Below are 6,000 nucleotides of genomic sequence, written 5' to 3'. Positions count from 1 at the left end.
AGTGCGACTTGTTTGCGCCTGATGCAGCTGGTACTCCATGACTGCTGCCTGCTGCTCACACAACCGCTCCAACATATGTAACGTTGAATTCCACCGGGTGGGTAGGTCACATATGATGCGATGTTCCGGAAGGCCAAATCGTCGCTGCAGAGCAGCGAGGCGCGATCTTGCCGTGCTGGAACGCCGCAAGTGAGCGCACTCTATGCGGACCTTGTGCAACAGTGCATCAAGATCCGGATAGTCCCTCAGAAAGCTCTGCACGACCAAGTTAAGCACATGTGCCAGACATGGGATGTGTGTGAGGTTGCCTAGGCCAAGAGCTGCCACCAGATTTCGGCCATTGTCACACACTACCAAGCCCGGCTGGAGATTCGCTGGCCCAAACCACACATCGCTCTCCAGCTTGATAGCATTCCAGAGCTCCTGCGCTGTGTGGCTTCGATTCCCCAAAGAAATTAATTTGAGTGCAGCCTGTTGACGTTTGGCCACGGCTGTGCTCATATCGGTCGTAACAGGCTCCTGCTCTGCTGTTTCTGAGGAACTTGAGTAGGAGGAGGAGTCTATGTGTACAGACTGGAGTCCTGCAATCCGTGGCGTTGGAAGAACACGTACAGCGCCACTCTCCAGATCTGTACCCGGCTCCACAACATTGACCCAGTGGGCAGTGAGGGAAAGGTATCGTCCCTGTCCATGGTTACTGGTCCACGCATCGGTGGTCAGGTGGACCTTGCTACTAACGGCGTTTAGTAGCGCATGTTTTATTTTGCCCTCAACATGTTTCTGCAGGGCAGGGACGGCTCGCCTGCTGAAATAAAAGCGGCTGGGCACGTTGTATTGGGGGACTGCCAATGCCATTAAGTCCCGGAAGGTGTCAGTGTCCACCAGCCTGAATGACAGCATTTCAACTGCCAGAAGTTTGGCAATGCCAGCATTCAGAGACTGTACTCGGGGATGGTTTGCCGAGTAAGGGCGCCTTTTATCCCATGCCTGTGCTACCGATGGCTGTGATGGATGGGAACGTGCTGCTATGGGTGGAATCTGACAGGGTCTCCGGACAACAGTGGCAGAGGTTCTTCCTTGGCGATCCTGAGAGGAAGCCGAACCAGCAGTGTGTGAGCTGGAGGAAGAGGCCCCAACAGGAACTGAAGAGGTGGTAGGTGGTGCTGTACGTTGGCCTACGTCTTCAGGGTGTCTCTGCAACTCCAACTCGTGCTTGGTGCGCACATGTTTCCACATATTTGTGGTATTGAGGTTGCTGACATTTCTCCCTCTTTTGACTATCTGATGACACAGCTTGCATTTGACAAAGCAAATGTCATCTGCAACTGTGTCAAAAAAGGACCACGCACTGCAACTCTTGGGAGCGCCCGTTTTGCCTTTGGAATGAGGAATGCTCCTAACGGGTGCCGAAGTGGAGGGTACAGGCAACCAAGTCTTCCCCCTCCCTCTGCCTCCTGTTTTGGCCGGTAGGGGAATCTCTTCCTCCGAGCTGCTCCCACCACCTTCCTGTTCCTCACGCCATGATGGGTCAAGGACCTCATCATCTTCCCTCCCCTCTTCAAACAGCTGCTTCTCCGGGGTTGTCTCGCCAGCACCGTATGCACCAGAAAGTGGCAACTGAGTCTCGTCATCATCTGATGCGTACTGAGGTGTGCTGACCATAGGCACTGGCCCACTTGCCTCTTCAGATTCAGAGGGACAAAGAAGTTGCGCATCACTGCATACTCCCTCTTCTTCACATTCAGGAATGCTGCTTGGCTGGCCCCCTCTTTCCAAGCCAACAGATTCCGAGAACAGAAGTAGAGACTGTGATGGCTCCTGTCCATGTCTCTCTGACGGCCTGGGCACTTTGGCAGGTGGTGAAGAGACAGATGGTTGCTCTTCGGTGCTCTGGTCCTGAGAGGCTGTGGAAGTAATTGAAGTCGATACGTTAGCTGCCATCCATCCGACAACGGCTTCAATTTGTTCCTCCCGCAGCAGTGGGGTACGTTGAGGTCCTACAAAGCTGCGCATAAAGGACTGTTGCCTGCTAAAACTGGGGGATGCTGATCCACTGGTGCCCGCAGCAGGCCCAGAATCCCCACGTCCTCTACCTGCAGAATCCCCACGTCCTCTCCCTGCAGAATCCCCACGTCCTCTCCCTGCTGAAACTCCACACCCACGCCCACGTCCACGTGCCTTACTCCCTGCCTTCTTCATCTTGCAAGACTGCTTAAGATAGGCAGAAAAGTACAAAGGGGGGCCTTAGTGTGCTTATTCCTGAACAGCTGGTTACAGGTACAAGAAACACTAATTTTATGAAGTGTGTGTGTGTGGACTACACTTTAATAGGAGCTGATGTGGCCTACACAAGTTCCAAATGTAGTGTTTGGTGAACTTTTTTTGTGGTTTCTTTGTTGGAAACAAACTCAAAGTATGTGAACAAAGAATTGAAACTGATAGTATCACCAACTTTTTGGAGCTATTACAATGCAGGCAGGTAACCTACAATGCAAAAGATGAGGCTCCAAAAAAATTGGGTAATACTAATCTGGCTGCGCCGGCAGGGCACAAGCCAGAAAAAAAGGCTCCTCTATCTACTCCTATATAGTGTTTGCAACCAACCAATGTTGATGGATACGGATGGATGCACACTAATAGGAGAAGAAAAAATGAGCTGCACTCAAAGTCAAATATGTGTGAGGCAGTGACGCACGTTGAGCGTCCTACAACCAGACGTAGCTGCAGGACACTCTACTCAGCGTGAGCTGCACTCACACACAGTCAGAGACCTCTCAGACAGCCGTCAACAGTGCAGCTCAGTGGGCACTGGCACTGACAGGATGCAGAAAGGCTCCGCTGTGTACTCCTATATAGTGTTTGCAACCACCGTAGATGGAGACGGATGGATGCACACTAATAGAAGAAAAAATGAGCTGCACTCAAATACAAATATGTGTGAGGCACTGACGCACGCTGAGCGTCCTACAGCCAGACATAGCTGCAGGACACACTACTCAGCGTGAGCTGCACTCACACACAGTCAGGGACCTCTCAGACAGCCGTGAACAGTGCAGCAAAGTGGACACTAGCACTGAAAGGCTGCAGAAAGGCTCCGCTGTCTACTACTAGTGTTTGCAACCAACGTATATGGATACGGATGGAAGCACACTAGATTGAAATTATGTAAAAAATGCAGCTCAAAAATTAAAAGATGTATGAGGCAGCAGTGATCACACTGGGTGGCCTACAGCCTGACGTGGCTGCAGGACCCACTCCACAGCGTGAGCTGCACTCACACAGCCCTTGCAGACAGCTGTGAACACTGCTGCTAGGGCAAAGAAGGCTACAGTGGTGGTTTATGTAGCCTGGGTAAAGCACTAGAAGTTTGGTGGAATCGCTATTTCTAACTGTCCCTCACAGTCTTCTACAGCAGCCTGTCCCTAACTGAATTCCCAGCAGAGTGAACCAGAAATGGCGGCTGCAGTGGCTTTTATAGTGCATCATGACATCATTTCAGCAGCCAATCACAGCCATGCCAATAGTTAACATGCCTACATGCCTAACAGGATGTGCCCACACTTCGGAGGATTCCCATTGGCTTAATCAAAGCAAGCAGGCTCATAGCATGATGGGAACTTCCGATTCCGATTCCGGAATCCGATATGACAAAAGTATCGGAAGTCAGTATCGGAATTCTGATACCACTAATATCGGCCGATACCCGATACTTGCGGTATCGGAATGCTCAACACTAGTTAGGACCATTCCACTTAGCACTCTGGTTCTGACCCCAGGCTGACGGGATGATGTGGGATATTAGGGGTAGTAGTCCGGTGGCTCTGGCTGACGGGATGATGTGGGATATTAGGGGTAGTAGTCCGGTGGCTCTGGCTGACGGGATGATGTGGGATATTAGGGGTAGTAGTCCAGTGGCTCTGGCTGACGGGATGATGTGGAATATTAGGAGTAGTAGTCCGGTGGCTCTGACTGATGCGACGATGTGGGATATTAGAGGTAGTAGTCTGGTGGCTCTGGCTGAAGGGATGATGTGGGATATTAGCGGTAGTTGTCCGGTGACTCTGGATGACGGGACGATGTGGGATATTAGGGGTAGTAGTCCGGTGGCTCTGGCTGACGGGACGATGTGGGATATTAGGAATAGTAGTCCGGTGGCTCTGGCTGATGGGACGATGTGGGATATTAGGGGTTGTTGTCCGGTAGCTCTGGCTGACGGGATGATGTGGGATATTATAGTGAATGTGGCTATGCGGAGTGGGCAGGGCTCTACACTCAGCTTTATTTATATATAAATATATATATATAATCATTATAATTTGTTATAACTAAGCGTAGTTAGTTACTATGCCCGGGCAGCGCCGGGCTCTTCAGCTAGTATAAAATATTGCTGAGTGCACCAAAATGTGTGAAGTAGCCCACAGTGCGCAATTATGTAGTATGAAATATAGCCAAGTAAATAATTTAGAAAACATATGGATCAACACAATTATGTCAGCAATCTATAAACTTAAATACCAGTGGTATCAGCAATGTGAGAACAAGTTTGTTTTTCAACAATTAAAGACATTTTACTGTACAAAACACTATACACTGGGTAATTAGATCTGCATTTACTGTCTTGCTTAATATTTTTTTCACTTTAATTTCAAGGGAGATGTAGCCAAACACTGGTGAAGCTTCCAAGATCAGTTTTAGCTTGAGAACCATCAATGGGCTAAAAGTGGAACTACGGGCCAGAAGCAAAGGCCCTTTTTCACGTATTGTTTAATTGTGTTTCTATTTACTGTATTAAGACTAATGTTTCCACTTCCTGTTTACACTTGATTTCAACAGGGACGACTTCAAACAGTGTAGGATCCCTGTTGGGAATGTGGAAGATGATTCAGGAGCTGACCGGCTGGCATCAGAAGGATAAGAACAACTAGAGAATTAAGCTCATAGCAGCACAGAGATTGCGCCATTGGACACCTCCTTCATTGCAGCACTTATCCCCCAATTAGCCAGATGAAGGATGCTCCTCCCCAGCAATATTACCAGGCACCCTGGCCATCACCTTGTTTATCACACTGTGCCTAAAGATGTGAAGAAGGATTTCTGTCAAAGTTTGACCCAGTACTATGTCATGTCAGGTTGCGGACAATTGGGTGCCCTGCAAATAGTTATTGATGCTGCCATAGCACCCAATAATTCACAGGTGGGGTTTGATTTTCTGAAAGGTGGCAGCTTTCTCATGAAAATCAACACCTCGTGAACCAGTCAGGGGGACAACAGCCACTTCCATTATCTCAGCCAGTTTCATCTCATCAAGCCCTAGCACCAAATTTACATACACCACAGCTATTCCAACCTACTCAGTATAGACAAACAAGTATCCCAGCAGATGGACATTGAACTCTTGCAGGGCCCTCAAGGCTGCCATACTGTATGCCATATATGCCTCACACATTGGGCATGCTTCATCAGCAGCAGGCAGCTTCTTTTGCCAGAGCTGGCACACACCAAATACCACCACCATCTCAGCAAGTGATCCCTTCCATAAGTCCTATTCCCTCAACTTCTTATTTTGTTCTCCTCACCTCAAACAGCAAACCAAAGTCAAACTTCCCCAAATCGTGTCCCTCAGTTCATTTTCCCACCCACCTACTATAATTTATAATGTTTATTTGTTTTATTTGTAATTAATGCCTTTTTATGACTAAAGTAGCTATTTGGGCCACCTTATGTGATCAATAAGGTGAAAGTATGTTTTTAGGATTTTGGTTAATTTAATAAATATATGTAATTTTTGTTGCAGTTCCTTGGGTTTACATTGGCACACAGCAGTTTTTAAATCAATGTATATACAAATATGACCACACACAAATTTTTAATGGTTTCATTGATACCTCTGTTGGTCTAAATTATTAGCAAATAAGTCTCACACTGTGATGGGCAATGGCTCACGGTGTCTAGTGGTAACATATGGGACAGGGCTGGAAATGGGGCCATGAACATCATAAT

Source organism: Dendrobates tinctorius, unplaced genomic scaffold (assembly GCF_039654945.1).
Source record: "Dendrobates tinctorius isolate UK_male_01 unplaced genomic scaffold, ASM3965494v1 ptg000008l, whole genome shotgun sequence".
Classification (NCBI taxonomy): domain Eukaryota; kingdom Metazoa; phylum Chordata; class Amphibia; order Anura; family Dendrobatidae; genus Dendrobates; species Dendrobates tinctorius.
This window is presented reverse-complemented; position numbering follows the sequence as displayed.